The following is an 18370-nucleotide window of genomic DNA, read 5'->3' on the forward strand; positions in this document are numbered from 1 at the left end:
TCTGAATTAAACTTCGACGAGAATTAATTTCCACTCACACGACTTAATAAGAATAATATATTCCGCCATTTTGGAAACGAAGTTTCTTAGCTGCGAGCTTTTGCCTATTGTTTAGTTTCTAAGATCTCATGACCTTTGTAACTGAAACTTTGACTCATTATCATGTAGAGATAATTGTATGGAAGCCTTTTATAAACAAGTGGTATTGGATTCGATTTTCGGCTGAGAAAAGTTCAGTATCATACCATTACTCTTCGTGTCCACTAGTAGATACATTTAGTACTATTATATTATTCTGTGCCACTAGTAATATAATTTGCAACTCTGTTTAAGTCCACGGATACGTATGAAGCGATTTGCGTTCTCATTTCTGATTCGCACCGCTAAGATTTGGAACGTCCTCGCAGCATCAGTTTTCCCCTCCAATTATACCTTCAAGTCAAAAGTGAAAAGATATCTTCTAGGCAAGCGCGCTCCATCTTAGGCTGCATGATCACTTGCCACCATTCTGATTGCAGCCAAGCGCTTATAGTCTATAAATAAATAAATAAAAAATTACTTAGGCTAGGTGCTTGTTTGTGTGGGGTACCAGCCAGGTAACCTCCTCGTGTGCCCGAGTGTTGCAGGTAGCAGCAGCGCTTGGGCCGGTGTACCCTGGTAACATGGTTAACGATTTCTCTTCAAGGGATATTGTTGGCCATGGCTAATTGACCTGGCGGGGAGGGGGTGTTGTCCGCGCGTCCCTCTGAGTATCCCTAGCAGAGGGCGCAGTAGACGCACCCATGGGGCATAGCCCCAGGAGCGGAGGGTGTGGCTGTGTTGGGTGGTTGGTGATGGTGCTTCATCACCCATCCAGTCACTAGCTGCCCCACCGGTCTCTCGCCTGTCCGGTTTGGTGACGGGCGAGGGAGATGTTGAGGATAGGGAACGTGGAAAGGGGATCGCCCTTCCCGCGAACCCTAGCCCTCGAGAGGACCTGTGGGTGATGGACACGGGATGGTCCGTCGCTCACAGTGTGGTCCTCGGGTTGGTTGGCGTGCTGTGGTTCCGGCATGCCTGTAACTAGGTGTTTGGGGGCACGTAGTGTCCCAGTGGTGGGTCTTCTACGGCGGACATCCGCTGGCGGAGTAACGAGGTGTTTCCGGTCCCTTGTGCTCCGTCATTAGCGGTGGGATGGAACTTCGTGAGGTTTTTAGTCGGTAGGAGTCCGACATAACGACCGTGCTCCCCCGTGGTCGGTGGTATCCATGACGGATTTTCCTCACGAGAAAAAAAAAAAAGGTGCTTGTTTGTGTAAATATTCGCAATAACTCAGTTATGGTATCTACTAAAATGATATTGTCATTGACGTGACAATGGCAGCTGATTTCTGCACGATTTATTATTGCTAGGCGGTAATAAGTATTTACCTCCAAAAACACCAAAAAATAGCACAGCTATACGTCATAATCACAAGTATCGCAATAACCGTTTTTATCCGTTATTATCCGCCAAATAATATAAATTTTCATACTTTTAATGAAAATAATAACTCGATAACACCCCGCGTATTCGCTAGTAATATTAGACCGAAATTTACAATCTAACAAAGCTAATAGCCTCCTCATAATTACCGTCAGCTCGTTATTAAATAACCTTCTCAGCGACAAAATAAACAGATTACCTGTACGTGTGAATAGCGGCGCTGATAGCTCACGTTTACACTACGACGATACTGTACCAATTTACTATCGTGAGATGTTATAAGTATATTGACACATTTAGTCTGAGATTTATAGAGCGCACTTTGATTTTGCTCAGACTTAAGACGCTATTAAGACGAGACAGTGCTATACAGCTGGCATAAATCTGTCTCGTTTTAACTAAAACTTAAGTCTAAGCAAAATCAAAGTGCACTCTATAGATTTCAACTTGGAAAACTAGACACGCGACAGCAAGACGTCCAAGATAGCTCCGAAATGTTGTACTAATAAAGAATTGTATGAAAATGTTTTGATACTATGGAGATCGCATAAGAGTCGCGTTGATGTCATACGCCATGGTAGCTGCGCTTTGTTTATATATTTACAACCTAACAAAGCTAATAGCCTTCTCATAACTACCACCAGCTCGTTATTAAATAACCTTCTCAGCGATAAAATAAACAGATTACCGGTAGTTGTGAAAAGCGGCGCTGTTAGATTACGTTTACACTACAACGATACGATAACAATCTACCTATTATTGTGAGATACTATATACTAGTTTATACCTGCGTCTTCATCCACGTGGACGATACAAATTTCAAACCCTTTCTTTTACTATGTCTATGTTATAACAGCTAGCTGCCTGCGTTTCAGCCCGATTTGTCCAGTAGTTTGAAGTGTGCTTTGAGAGATCAGTCAGTCATTCAGCGTTTCCTATATCCTATCCTAGTACATATTATATATAAATTGCCCTAGAAATTTTGACCTAGTTTTCTATATTATCACAATGTCTAATCTGTGCCACGTTGAACACTTTGCTGTTGATCGTTGCGTGCCTATCTAATTTTGAATTTAGAATGTGTTGACAGTTATACTCTTTATTATATTTATAGAAAAAGGAACAAAACTATAATAGAAGGATGCAAAGGAGGTGTCATTACAATATTCTTACATACGACGTGTAGAGAAAGGAATTAGTTAACAAAAGCATAGTGCAAGAAATCCAAGACTGCATTTCAAAAGAAAAGCTATATCGCACTGTCGCAATGTAAACAGAGCTATGTTAATAACAGCGACAGGTATATTTTATATGTATAATAGCAATTTTGTTGACGGAGTTAACGATGTTTACTGGACAACATTTTGTTTTCTCCAACAATGTACTGACATGTTTTGGGTCTACAGGGTTACAGCCAAGCACGGATTAGTGTAGGAAAATTGTTTTCACACCTAGTAATTTTCTTTGGACAGGTTAACTGTCTAAAACTAAATAGGTTTACTGTCTAGTTAAAGATGTGTAAATAAGATTAAGTAAGGAAGAACCTATCTTTTTTTATTCGGATACAATTAAGCCTTTGACTGCGATCTCACCCAATGGTAAGTGATAATGCAGTCTAAGATGGAAACGAGCTAACTTGGAAGCGGAGTTTGTAATCTATATACTCTGAAACTACTGAACCGATTTTAATAAGTCTCTTACCATTAAATAGGAAGCTAGTTTATCAGAAGCAATATAGTTATGTTAAGTAGGTAAATATAAATAAATCAAATTTCATTATAAGTATAGGTTGTTACGGTTATTCTCACGTATTTAGTCAATGTTAGCCCGACTAGCTTTGAACCCATCGGGGGTCCTTTTCATAGGTGAAATAAAAAATTCACCCAAGTGAAGCCGAGTGGATTAGCTAGTTAAGCTATACGGAAATGTTGACACTCCCCAATTTTATAAAACATAGCATTCACACCGGCCTCAATACGCAAATACCAAACAGAGACTGTTTTGAACAAACTTTCAGATCTGGTTTTCACTGAACGCAAACAGAGGGTAAGTCAACCGACCAAAAGTTTTGACCTTCACGACGGACCAATTCGGAATAAATTGTATCGAAATCTGGGGTCTTATGTGTCTGGTTTCAGTTGTGCAAACTTTATAATTGGCCACCAATATGTAGCCCCTTGCTACAGAGTAATTAACTCCTCGATTGTACTTGTCACTTGGTATGATAATAACAGGCGACTAAAATGCAAAACTGAAAGTACCGTAAATTATTATCATTCATCATCATCATCATGGTCAACTCATCACCGGCTCACTACAGAGCACGGGTCTTCTCTCAGAAGATTATGGAGATAGCATCCAGATTTCTTTACGATGTTTTCCTTTACAGTTAAAGCAAGCGATATTCAAAAGTACCTACTTAAAACGCACATAACTCTGAAAAGTAAGAAGTGTGCGTTCGGGATTGACCTCCGACCTCCGATTAGGCTATCTATCTATTCTATACATATAATAAAATTGTAGAAAAGTGGTGTCTGTACAATGGAAATATATAAAAAAAAGTAGCAGGGGTTGTTATTATATCGATGCCGAACCCGAAATTGTAATAAATTTTTTTTGTCTGTTTGTCTGTTTGTCTGTGTGTTTGTGCACGCTAATATCAGAAACGGCTTATTCGATTTAGATACGGTTTTCATTAATTTATTGTAGTAAGCTTCACTTAACATTTAGTATTTATTTCATGTCAATCGGTTCATAAATAAAAAAGTTATATCAATTTAAAGAATCACGGCGAACATTTTTAACGTACAGAGTACGTACTACACGCCTCGCGCCTGAGCGTCCGTGGTCCGTAGTATAGTCAATACTATAACTCTATCTTCAGATTAACCGAAAATACAATGGATATTTTGGCTACCGAGTGAAGCTGGGACAGATCACTAGTGTTTTAAATAAAGATAAGGTAGGAATTTTATAAACAACAGTACACCGGTGATCCCACTATCCCCACTGTAAATTAGAAATTCCAGAATTTATAATAGACTTCTAAACTATTAGAATACCAGCGTTTCTTGGTCTACCTCGTTATTATTCTATAGTAATTCTAGACTTTAGACTCACTACATAATATTACATGGAATTTTCAACTTAGTTTATTAAAAGCAGGTAGTTAGCTAATTAGTATATTGTTATAAACTGTATTGTAGCCGAGAAACACATAAGCTCGTATGTAGTCACGTTGGAGTTGTAAGGAACTCCTATGTGAATATTCAGATTGTAACGCAGACTCCCAGACAGTCTTTTGTCCCAGCCCTTAATTAATACCCTTGCATCCGCAAGTATGGACTCTGTTGGTCGTAGTTTAGGATGATCGCATACCATGGAAAAATCCGTTAGAGGTGCAACAAGGCCAAGAGCCGACTATGCCACTGCTTTTTTTAATAAAAAGTATAGTAAAGTAAGTCAATCACATTGGGAGCATCGAAGCAACATCGATGACGTCAGCAGAGTCTGGTGCTGCCATGAGCTCTGCTTAAGAGGGCTCTCTCCGTCACTCGTTTCAACTCGTTTCATACAATCGTAGTTCCAATTTCATTTGAATATTAAGCAACCAAAGTCCATGAAATTTTGCAGACATATGCTAGAAACTAATATCTATGTCTGTGGTTTTCCAGATTTCTGTTAAAATACTCGGTTTCAAAGTTACGCGGTCTTAAAAATTTTCATACAAATCCCCTGTAATTTTAAAACTACATATTTTTAGAAAAATCTAAAACACCACAGACACAGATATTAGTTTCTAGAATATGTCTGCAAAATTTCATGGACTTTGGTTGCTTAATATTCAAATGAAATTGGAACTACGATTTTATGAAACGAGTGGAAACGAGTGACGGAGAGAGCCCTGTTAAGCAACAGCACAATTTTTTGCATTTGGAAATTGCTGACGTCAATTGTATTTATTTTTCTTTTCATGAACCGTCCGGTATTGATCAGGGTCCTTGCATATTTAATTAATAAGATAAGGAGGAAAGATGCATTCAGTCGACCAGTCCGAACTTTAAAAGATGATGTGATTGTTTTGTATTACACTGCATTTTCACTGGCCACCAGGTAGGATTGCTGCCAAAGACTAACTTGTATTTTCATAAAGAAAAAAAGATACTCTTGCAAATCTTCCGGCTCTTGCGGCCATGTGCGATCACCCTCACATCCGCAAGTATGGTCTCTCGTTTGTCGTAGTTAGACGTAGCGAGCCTCGGGCGTCTGAATGCCCTTTAATTTGCCAGTCCAGACGGTTGTCACATCTTGGCGGAAATAATTGCCTCAATGAATTTATTGATTGGTACTCACTCTCCAGGCTACAGTATAGAGTACGAAGGGTTGGTGGTGATATTTAATGATTTTTGCTTTGATGACTCTTAATTAGAATATTTTGCGTATGGACATAGACTTAAAAATATTTATCTGAGTGTCGTGCCTGTTTCTAATTTTTAAACACTGACCCAAAAAGAGGGGTGTTATAAGTTTGACGTGTGTATCTGTATATCTATCTGTGGCATCTTACCTCCTAAACGAATGAACCGATTTTAATTTAGTTTTATTTGTTTGAAAGATGGCTTGATTGAGAGTGTTCTTAGCTTTAAACGAAAAAAGTCGGTTCAGCCGTTTGAAAGTTATCAGCTCTTTTCTAGTTTTCTTATAGAGGTTTTTGTGTCGGGGGTTTTTTTTAAATTTTGAGTTATGTCTTCTTATTGCTATAACGTATGATACCTACCACCACATTTTTAACGAATCGCTTAGCGGTTTCAAGAAAACTACCTACTCAGTTTTCTTGAAATCAAAACAGCACGACTGGGTTACGTGGCGTGACCTAAACGGATTACGGCGGGTTTCCTTCTTGTTTTCCGACGAGTCGGCGCTAATTTAAAACCTGAATCTCAAACCCTTGACAGCTTGACGCGAACATAGCGTGTTTGTCGTAACTTTCGTACGGAACTCAGAACTATGGAAGTGACAGAGTACTGTTTTTAATGATAAATGAACTTCAAAAATGGATCTCTATAATCCATATATCTCTCTCTATGGATATGGATTATGATCTCTAATGTTTTTGAAAATAAAATATAGCCTATGTTACTCAGGAATAATGTAGCTCTCTGCTGATGAAAATATTCTCGAAATCGGTTCAATATTTCCAGAGATTACTTCCTACAAACAAACTTACAAACTTTACCTCTTCATTATATTAGTATAGATTAACTAGAATTGACAACGACTGCATCCGCGTGGATACAGCTTTTTCAAAATCCCGCATGAACTTTTTGATTTTCTGGAATAAAAAGTAGGTCAATTTTTTTAAAATGTTTCCAAGCAAAAAATCAATAGATTTCAAGTCTAAAGCTGAGAACTATAGAGCGCAATATGACTTTGCTCAGACTTAAGATTGAGTTAAACGAGACAGATCTACGTGAGAGATATACCTCTGTCTCCTATTAACTCAGTCTTAAGTCTAAGCCAAGTCAGAGTGCGCTCTATAGATCTCACCCATAGAGTTAATGTTTATAGGTTCTATTTTTTTTCTCTCTCGTCTGGCTTTACAAAAATTAGCCAATGTCAAGTTTGTAGATATTTACAAGTCAGGGAAACTATATAAGTATGGACTTCGTCTGTGCCGGCGCTCGCCGACACACGCGCGGCACCTCTTAAGAGCGCTTTCCAGTCAGTTCTATGGTTCCACTACCAAAAACACAAGTAAAACACAAAACCCGGCAAACAAAACAAAAAAAATAAACACTCCAAAAATGCAGAACACGCGCGCCAGTAAACACCAACACAGACGAAGTCATATTTATAGGTAGTTATTTGCCACATTTCTGAACTCTACATCCATGTTTAAAGCCCTAGACTAGACTGTGGGGTCCGCGTGACCGTTCTAAAATTTCCTTACACGAAAGCTCTTTGCAGTTGACAGTCGCCGGGGTGGGGTTGAAATTTTGTTTCCGTTCACAAATATTGTGCTCCCAAATTAAAGTTTCCAACTCCAGCCGTTTTAACTTGTTAGCGTGTAATTTGGATTTGTGTCTAAAATGACCCTTTTCGTTATTAGTTAAATTAGTGATTCTTCTGTACTGCAGAGTATTTAGTGTTTCAAATTTTTAACCCTTAATTATTATAACTGTGGACAAATGAGCTGTTCAGACAAATACAAGTGTACCTAAATCATTATGAAATGGTTTTGTACCTATACCTTAGATTTTTTACTGTATTCAAGATTAAATGAACAGACCACTGATGTTTAATGATGAGATACTAGATTAGACGAACCAGTAAACATTGCCAGTTTTTAGGAGATTGTTTAGCTTAAATATTAAATAGCTCCATGTCAATATTGAGAAATACTGCCGACCAAATTCTTACTAATATCACACAGTAAAGCATAGGGCAAAAGTGTGTTAGTCTATCTCTCTGCTACCTTTTCAGGGCCTATTCGTTTAGTCGGACATAGGCTACTTTTGTCCAGGAAAATCCATGTTTCCACGGAATTTTTAATAAAACCTAATTCCATTCCAGCTTTGGCGGATGTCAGCTAATATTTCAATCACAAATAGAATTCTTTTGAAAGTATTTCCTTGAAAGTCAATCTACCTATTTATTCTTATTAGAAATGCTAATTTAGTTTCATCAAAAAATAAAACATTTTTATACTTACTTTAAAAATATGAAATTATATTTTTAGTGCGATCTAGATTTACCTTCTCAATAAAATACATTTCCACATTAAAATTTAATTTTAAAAGTACACAATTCAGCCATTTAAACGTCATTTACACGGATCGCTCAGTTAATTATTTTGCCGCAGTGAAGCCTGGAGACATAATATAAATAACAATAAGCGTAAGGAACGCAGACTTTAGACAAGACATACTTAGGTACCCACTTTCATGTGAACTCAAAATATTTTGTGTATCCCGCGGGAACTCTTTGATTGTCCAGGATCAAAAGTATCCTATGTGCTAATCCAGAATCTATCTCCATTCCAAATTGCAACCTATTCCATCCTGTAGTTTTTGCGTGAAGAAGTAACAAACATACATACACCCAAACTTTCGCCTTTATAATATTAGTATGATTTCCGCCACTTTGATAATCCTGAGGGAATCCTTTGTACATCAATTCAACTACTGAATGCAGAAAGTCGTCTTAACGCGATGCCTACCTGCCTTTCATGATTCTAGGTCAACGGGAAGAACCCTATAGGTTTTTTTGACAGACACGACGGATGGACAGACAGACAAACAGACAAACGGAATCCTTATAGGATCACTTTCTTGATCCTATAAGGATTCCGTTTTTCCTTTTCAGGTACGGAACCCTAATAATGGAGCACACTTGAGCCAAGAGCATGAATGATACATTTCCAACACACGCTACTAGTCAGTCCTGTGTCGGCCGTATTGTAACAAGATCGTCTCGAGCATTACAAACAAATAAACTGTACAAATCAGTCTCCAGCTTTAGACTTTGGTAGGTAGACCCCACCAAAAAATATTGGTCATTAAAATTGTAAATCTGACTGTCTGATCTCTAGAGTATGAATTAGTTTTAATTGGCATATTCTAGAACTTTAAAAGGCTATAAAATATTCTAACTTCGCGTTTCTAGTTATCAATCGTGATGTGAATATACTCGGGTTTTATATTTAACGCAAAAGTGTTCGTGCTGAAAGCTTTGTTCTTGATAAAGTCATAAAAATTAAAAAGGTCAAGGGAATTATCGCTATTTCAGACTGAATTTTATGTAAGTATTAATTTAATTTACTCTGTTCTAGAAAATGAGTGCCTAAGTATTATAATTCAATTTAAAAATGCTTTTATCGTTTCGTAGCAAGCAACCCTTATAGTTTAGTTTTAACAATCAAACATTAAAAGCTGTAAAGTTGAAATTCAAGGGAATTTAGACAATTTTTTTCTCTCTTTAAGTAGCTACGCTACTGAGACCTTTGTGGTTGGAATTAGCTTTGATTTTGATTATTATTTAAAGTAGAGCCTTTTGTGATCAAGGTCACTTATTATGGAAAATGTGCGGCTAATTTGTTTCAAAGTTGAGAATACTGAGTAGTTAGAAACAAAAATACAGTGACAGGTGAGATATTATACGTAGAGATTACACTAATCACACTAATATTATAAAGGCGAAAATTTGTGTGTGTGTGTGTGTGTGTGTGCGTGCGGATACTGCTGGTCAGATTTGGCTGAAATTTGGAATGGAGATAGATTATTATACCCTGGATTAACACATAGGCTACTTTTTATCCCGGAAAATCAAAGAGTTCCCGCGGGATTTTCAAAAACGTAAATCCACGCGGACGAAGTCGTGGGCATCAGCTAGTACGTAATAATAGTTGGTATTCTTTGATACTACTCTTACGAAATTGGTTAATAACACCCTTACAAAATTGTACAATGTCATATTTTGATATAAATTCTCTTACACGGTCGTTGTACCCCTCAGAATATTACAGAACAGTGCAGTTAATTAAGGCGCAAAGCCGTCGGCCGCGGGCGAAATGGGAAATAGCTAATTATGAACTTGCGTAGTAGCTTAAACCTAGTCAAGGCGGGACCAAGGCATAAACAGTAGCGGGCGCGATTTGAGTCATTGAACTATTATTTAAACACGTATAATTAACTCGCTTTCTTGTCTTCTTTCGATACAAATATAACAATCAATTTTAAACTAATATGACAGATACGATAGTATCGAGACGATAGAATGACAGATGGCCATCAATTATTTATTAATTATAAACAAACCATTGATTTTTGATTGATTTTGATCGATGATTGATCGATGATTGACCATGTACCTATTGGCCAGTGCGTAGTAGGTACGTAGAGACGTTAGCTTATAGAGAGGGAAAGATTTTCCTCTACATTTTATAACATGCATCTCACTTTGAGTTCTCTGGCTTCACGATACTACATGAAATTAAAATATGGGTTTAGTTCATTTCAGTTTATTAATAATACTATCGCAGTGCCAAACAATGGATGCCAACCGCTGCGCGGCTCTGGAGCCTTATTTTACGGAACTTACCTCTTTAATTCTTGTTGGAAATTTATGATGAGGTTTTATTATAGGATTTATAATACAAGCACTCCATTTAATTTGTAGGCAGATAAACAGATAATATCCAAAGTAAGGTCTAAATTTTTATGTGTAAGTGGAGAAACTAATCTGACTTATCAACGTAGAGATCAATCCACTGGATCTATAAATTTAAGATTTGCAGGTAGCTGTTCTATCTACAATGAAGACCCCTAATAATGCTGGTGCCACACTAAGGTTTAAATGCCTTACGCTCTTTACCGCGAGTTATTTAGGGTAAAATGTAGTCATAATAAAGATAAATAAAAGATTATTTTTGTATAAATAGCTCGGTCGTAACTACATTATCGCGATAAAAAACAGTATCAGATATATCTATCTGAGTGTGGCCCCAACTTGAGAATGAACATTCTTTTTTTAAATAAAAATAGCAAGCAAACGAGCAAACGGGTCACCTTATGTTAAGTGATTACCGCCGTCCATGAAAATTTGCAGTACCAGAAAACTTTTCACTTCTAAACTAAGTAAAATTAGCAATTCGGAATACGGAAACCCGAAAAAAATCACTAAATTACAGACTACAGACTGACACGAAATTACAAAGTAAATCAAGTATAGTACGCGACAGGTGGAGATGGCTATCGGGGTATGAGACGGGGGGAGACCCCGCACAACCACACGTCAGCCGCGCTATCCCGCACCGGATTAGCGAAGGAGCTGTGCGGGTGTGCGGGGCGTCCCCACCCCGATAACATCTCGACCTGTCGCCTGTAGCTATGAATTCTGAGCTATAAGTTTTTATTCATAATCATGGTAGGCTTGAAAAAGTAAAATTCCTAATTTAAATTTTTATACGAGTAGGTACTTTTTAACCCCCGACCCAAAAAGAGGGGTGTTATAAGTTTGACGTGTGTATCTGTGTATCTGTCTGTGGCATCGTAGCTCCTAAACTAATGAACCGATTTTGATTTAGTTTTTTTTGTTTGAAAGGTGGCTTGATCGAGAGTGTTCTTAGCTATAATGCAAGAAAATCGGTTAATCCGTTCGAAAGTTATGAGCTCTTTTCTAGTTATTGTAACCTTCACTTGTCGGGGGTGTTATAAATTTTTAATTTTGAGTTTTGAGTTTTTTTTAGTTTTGACGTGTCCTTTCGAGCGTATTTCGAATCACTGAACAAACTCTACCATTTACGAAAGTTAAATTCGTAACGTTAAACTTTTATAAAATTGCTTGTTTAAACGGAAAGTGAATAAAACTTTGAATTCGACAAATATTGACTGCCTAAACGAGATTAACTTTTCCAATCAGGTACATTATTTTATTTACTCTGTTAGTCGTAAATAATAATAATAAGATTTTTGTTTTTTTTATGGTTTCGTACCTCAAAAGGAAAAACGGAACTCTTATAGGGTCACTTTGTTGTCGGTCTGTCTGTTTGTCCGTCTGTCGTGTCTGTCAAGAAAACCTATAGGGTACTTCCCGTTGACCTAGAATCATGAAAGGCAGGTAGGTAGGTCTTATAGCACAAGTAAAGGTACCCACGCTCTCGAACTAAACTGCAACTGAACTGCGCGTCGCGGCAATGCGCTGCACGATATCCTGCGCGTAACTGCGCGTACCGCGTAGCGCGTCACTGCCGCGCGTCGCGGCTGGAGAGAATACACCTTTAAGGAAAAATCACGTTGATCTGTTACAACCCTGGCGCTTCTTTACTCGCCTTCTCCATTTCTGCCCCTCTAGCGAGTAAGTTAAGAATAGAACACGATTTCGGAAAATAAATATCTATACTAATAAATAAAATTGGGGTGTTTGTCTGTAATTTCGAAATAACTACCGCATATTAAGGTCATATGGTTATTTGAACGATACTATAACTGAATCACACGTTTTTAAAATTTTTGTCTGTCTGTCTGTCTGTCTGTCTGTCTGTCTGTCTGTCTGTCTGTTTGAAAAGGCTAATCTTGGGAACGGCTGAACCGATTTTGACGGGATTTTCACAGACAAGTAGAGAATTGACCAGGGAGTAACATAGGCTACTTTTTTAACCGACTTTCAAAAAGGGAGTTGTGTTTTTCTACCTATGTACACCGAAATCTCCGAGATTTCTGAACCGATTTGCGTCATTTCTTTTTTAATCGATAGAGGAACTTTGCGACATTGTTTCATAAAAAATTTGGAGTCTAACTCCTCAATCCTGATGCTGCAGGGGATCTGACCAATCCACGCGGGCGAAGCTGCGGGCATCAATAAAAAAAGAATGAATGAAATCGGACTACGCGTCAATGAATTGAATTTTAAAAGATCTTCAATCTACAGAATCGGACCTGTTATTTTAAATAGATGAATGGTCCTTTATTTTTAATACATGAATGGTAACAGCTATTTCCTCCACTACTAAAATAGTTCGGTTATTTGTTCATTCCCAAAGCCTTGTACGAGATAAGTAATTTTGTTCGGCAAACGGATTCTTTTGGCGGAGCCGGCTGAGCGTGAAATTGGGAACAAACGTGTTTATACTCCTACAGTTTCTCTCCAAAAGGAAAAAAAACTATTTATTAGACATAGTATATTTACCTAAGAGGAAATGTAAAACTTGTGGCACATAACAGCTAAAAAAAGTTATCGTGCTTGTAAATCACAATAAATATGAAAGTGTTTCTGATTTTTGCATGGGTACTATTTGGGTACTATAGTTAAAGACCTGGATAGTGGCATAGGTTACTTTCTATCCGGAAAAACCAAAGTTCCTTTGGGATTTTCAAAATCTAAATCCATGCAGATTAAGTCACTTATGATTTTTCGGGGTAATCGCTTGAGATTGACATCGTATGTTATTTCCAAAGTCTTTAACTATAATATCCACGCTAAATCACGCCGATCCATTGCGTTTGCTTCGTTGCGGCATGATTGAAAGACAAACCAACAAACCAACACTATTTATATTATACGAGTAGTGATGTTGTTCTCTATCTAAAATTATATTACAATTACAATCTATTATATCAATTCTAGGCCAGCATTATCACTGTAAGAAGAAACCTTATTGCAAAATGTTAGTGTCAAAGGAGATTGCCTTTAAGAACTTTATAAGGTTCGCCTTTGATACGCAGTGCAGTGGGAATGTCGCTCTATATGGTAATGTCGTGTCTATGCTAAGTAAGACCCAGGGCGGAAGTTACTTTTATGCTTTGCGATAATGAAGTTAGCTTAGAAAAAAACTTTCTTGCAGTAGCGTTCACATGGACGTTGACCAGGGTAGGCTTAGAAAACAAAAATAGAAAGATTTTTGGTTCAAATACATTGTTAGAAGAGCTTTTGGTTCGTCAAAAGAACTGGTGAAAGTTTTCCCATTACAAACAAGTGTAGATTAATATAACACCCCCGACAAGTAAAAGAGGTGATAACTTTCAAACGGCTGAAACGATTTTCTTGGATTCTAAGAACACTCTCGATCAAGCCTTCTTTCAAACAAAAAACTAAATTTAAATCGGTTCATTAGTTTAGGAGCTACGATGCCACAGATAGATACACAGACACACGTCAAACGTATAACACCCCTCTTTTTGGGTCGGGGGTTAAAAATAAAACTCTTCGGTAGTCATAATAAATATTATGTAGTTGATAAAAACTTTGATGTTCATTGTTTCATAAACGGGGTTTTTCTGAAAACTGTCTAAAAAACTTCAAAATTATTTAAAATATTTATTCAAAAAGTAGTCTCGCTTTCATTCGGCTCTCGCTTATCATGTTCCTGTACCCTAAATATATTTTTCAAAATTTTTGCAATATTCCTTTGTACAGTGGTAGGTTTCAACTGTACAGCTCTTATAGTTTGATTTAAAATAGCTGTGCAATATAGACCGATGCGACGCACAGACGATCAGATGGGCTACACTGAACTATAATAGTTCCTTGTTTTACTACGGAACCATAAAAAACAGCCGCAAAATAAACGAGAACCGATGAATTACAAATTTATTTGAAGCCGCAAGAAAATCTATAAGGTCTGTCAACTGTTCCCGAATGCTGTACCAAACAAAACGGTTGAATAAATAAATTCGAGTAAAGCGCAACGCACAGTGGCACGATGTTGTGGAGCAGAGACGCGGCGTCTTTCTGGAAAGAGCCCATATACACTAGCGTTTCTGCAGCGTAGGCGTTCGTACATGCAACCTATGCACAGCACAGATGCCATTATTGCTATGACACTTTAAACATGAACGCTTTGCTGGCATCATGTAAAATCGCGAACGTAATCTAAATTATTTTTGTTTTAATTTTACTTTTAATTATTTTCTTTATAACAAGCACAACCAACAATAGAGTTTCCTGGTTCCTGGAAAGGTCGCCGGTTCAAACCCCACCCCTTGCACTATTGTCATACCCACTCCTGGCACAAACTTTACGCTTAATTGGAGGGGAAAGGGGAGTATTAGTCATGATTAGCATGGCTAATATTCTTTAAAAAAAACTGCCGTACCCTTCCAGGTCACTCCGCTTCCATCTTAGACTGCATCATCACTTACCACCAGGTGAGATTGCAGTTAAGGGCTAACTTGTATATGAATTTAAAAAAGATGCTAGCTCAGCGATCAGCGTTAACACAGCGCTAGATCGCGTAGTCGCGGCGCCATACGTTTGACGAACACCCACGCTGATGGAACGCTAGTGTGAAGGTGCTCTAAATATTGAATTTCTCTCAAACACTCAAGAGCATTGGAATGTCAAAGCGACTCAAATGTAAATAGCTTAAATAACAGAGCCAAAGGCTGCGAGATAATCAGTTCAACCAAACAGTCGGTAAGCAATTTACTGTGGATTAAATCCCAATCCGCTACCAGCTCGCCCCCAAAGTGAATAATACAGTTTTGTTTATACTGTGAAGTTACAGTTCTAACTGAATCCATTGAGGAATGCCTGAGGAAATGTCTTTGGGAGATGTAACTCTATTTAAACTTTGGTAGAAAATCATGCGTTTTTTTGGTGTTACCTTACTTACCTACTTCCACAGAGTACCTAATAGTACTTTTAACGTTTAAATAAATAGCGAATTTTGTAAGTACCGAGGTAGCTTGCGTCCCTGTAATTGACATAGGCAATTTTTTATCCCGGAAAATCAAACATTTCCCACGGGATCTTTAAAAACCCAAAACCACGCGGTCGCGGGCATCCTCTATCTAGTTCAAAATAAAAATGTATCATAAAGCCACATAAAGTATAAAGTTTTATAAGAACTTGGAAGCTACATTCCTATTTTGAGAGGAATAAAAATATGTAAGTATTTCATAAATTAATTTTTAAAACGGCTTAACAAAAAGGCTTCCTTTTCATTCGCAAGCTACTCTTATTGTTGTTGGGACATAAAGTCGGACCTAATTTGATCTCACAATTTTCTCCCGCGGTCGACCATAGCTCAGTGTCAACGTTTCATTCGGCTTCATATTACCAGCATCTGTTTAACATCTTCAATCTCTTTATCACGAAGGAATATGGTTTAAAACACTCCATTTTAGGTGCAGTGGTAAAATTGTCGGCAATTTCAGTGCAGCGGTCATTCTGTTCAGCCACAACTTGAACATTTTCCAAGACTTTGTACCGACATTATTAAAGTAAAATGAGTATTGTTACGGTTGCTTTTGTATTGTTAACGAGCAACTTAAAACATAACAAGTTGTTATCTCAACGGCTTATAGGAGAGAATATTGTTCTGTATGCAATGAAACTCTGCATAAAATTATTTATCAATGTTAGCTATGAATACTTTCTTGTGGCTGGAGCCTACTACCAGAGAAACAGATTCGTTCATGACGTGAAATGGTTTTTTTTTTTAAATATTAGCCGTGGTAATCATATCTAAACGGTAAAGCTTGTTCTAGAATTAAGTGCGATAATATTGCAACGGGTGAGGTTTGAACCGCCGCTAGCCACGGCGGAAGCCACGGCGGAAGCCTCCCACTAGACCAGACCAGAGATTTAGAAATTATAAAATTCCAAACCCCTGCCGGGAATCGAACCCGGGACCTCCCACTAATAAGACCACAGCGCTTATCTACCACTGCGCCAGGGAGGCCGTCAAGATATCCATACTTCCGTACTAATATTATAAATGCGAAAGTGTGTCTGTCTGTCTCCCTGTCTGTTACCTTTTCACGGCCCAACAGTTGAACCGATTCTGACGAAATTTGGTACCGGGTTAACTTATATCCCGGGGACGGACATAGGCTACTTTTTATCCCGGAAAATCAAAGAGTACCCACGGGTTCCTAAATACCCATCCGCTTAACCGGTTTGTATGAAATTTTGTACTGAGGTAGCTTGCGTCCCTGTAAATTGAAATGGGCATCTTTTTATCCCAAAAATCGAACATTTCCTTAGGAATCTTTAAAAACCTGAATCCACGCGGATGAAGTCGCGGGCATCCTCTAGTTATGTAATATTATAACAAATGTAAATGTTATTCGTTTGTTCTGTTTTTGTTCGCCTGCTCCTCAGTTATTGCTGTATTTCATTATTCCTAATTCTGCAACCCTTGCTAGTTGCTACGGAATAAGTTCTGCGCGCGACGTGTTCTTGTGGCGGATTTGGCTAAGCGTGAAATTAGACAGGAACATGCTCGTGTAAGCCCAGAAAGATCTGGTACAATTATAAGCGCGACTGTGTTTTGGTTTTGTTTAGCTGTCGCATGTGGGAAGGCGAGGCGAGCTACCTAAAACTAGACTGCTAGATTCGCACGACGCGACGTGGCGGTTAGGTTTTTCTATTACGTAGGTACTCGTGCAGTTTTAGTAACTGTGTACCTATTTCTTTGAGGGTGTTGAAGAATTCTTTTTTTTATTCAGATATGATAAGTTGGCCCTTGATAGCAATCTCATCTGGTGGTAAGTGACGATACAGTCTAAGATGGAAGCGGGCTAACCTGGAAGGGATAGTGGCAGTTTTTTTTTAAACCCATACCCACTTTGGTTTCTACACGGCATCGTACCGGAATGCTAAATCGCTTGGCAGCACGGCTTTGCCAGTAGGGTGGTAACTAGCCACGGCCAAAGCCTCCCACCAGACCAGACCAGAGATTTAGAAATTATAAAATTCCAAACCCTTGCCGGGAATCGAACCCGGGACCTCCCACTAATAAGACCACAGCGCCAGGAAAGGAGAATTAGGTATCAATAGTAAAGAATAGAAATATTTTTTTTATCAACTAAACTAGTTACAGTACTTACCTACTTTTGAATCGTCAAATGCCTACTACTAGTCGGAATACCTTTGTTTGAATGTTACAGTCAGACTTGTACCGAAGATTCTTGTTGAATTTTAAAAATAATTGTGGTACTACGCTGCCCTGTGGCATGCCGCTCTATACTGCTCTGGGTGATTGATTAACTGATTTATCAACGCACACTTCAAACTACTGGATGGATCGGGCTGAAATTTAGCATGCAGAATGCAGACAGCTATTATGACCACAGCGAAAACTGGATGGATGAACTATTATGACGTAGACATCCGCTAAGAAAGCATTTTTGATAATTCAACCATTAAGGGGGTAAAATAGGGGATTGAAATTTTTCTAGTCCGCGCGGATGAAGTCGAGGTCATAAGCTATATATAAGACTGTAGCATCATTCCCAACAAGTAAATAGAGGCAAAGCGCAAACCTAAACATTTCATTTGCTTGAGTGGTTGTAGGCAACGTAATGGATTTGCTAGGTGTATTTAATTTAACATCTGAATGTACCAGGCTTGTTAATTACCGCGAAACAATAGAGCCAACAACTTATTACGCTTCAAACTTACT

The 18370-nt window shown here is 38.1% G+C and overlaps 2 long non-coding RNA genes across 2 annotated transcripts in view; one reads left to right on the forward strand and one right to left on the reverse strand.

The window, feature by feature from the left end:
* LOC123870111 overlaps positions 1 to 18370 on the reverse strand; it is a 21103-nt gene continuing 2733 nt past the window's right edge. Inside the window, exons 2-3 of the long non-coding RNA XR_006797014.1 lie at positions 2589 to 2592; positions 1 to 11 (exon numbers count right to left, since the gene is read on the reverse strand). This is a non-coding gene — a long non-coding RNA (uncharacterized LOC123870111). The remainder of the gene's footprint in view (positions 12 to 2588; positions 2593 to 18370) is intronic.
* LOC123870110 overlaps positions 6854 to 18370 on the forward strand; it is a 22290-nt gene continuing 10773 nt past the window's right edge. Inside the window, exons 1-2 of the long non-coding RNA XR_006797013.1 lie at positions 6854 to 7024; positions 15988 to 15999. This is a non-coding gene — a long non-coding RNA (uncharacterized LOC123870110). The remainder of the gene's footprint in view (positions 7025 to 15987; positions 16000 to 18370) is intronic.

The sequence above is a fragment of the Maniola jurtina genome, chromosome 12 (assembly GCF_905333055.1).
Source record: "Maniola jurtina chromosome 12, ilManJurt1.1, whole genome shotgun sequence".
In the NCBI taxonomy this organism is placed as follows: Eukaryota; Metazoa; Arthropoda; class Insecta; order Lepidoptera; family Nymphalidae; genus Maniola; species Maniola jurtina.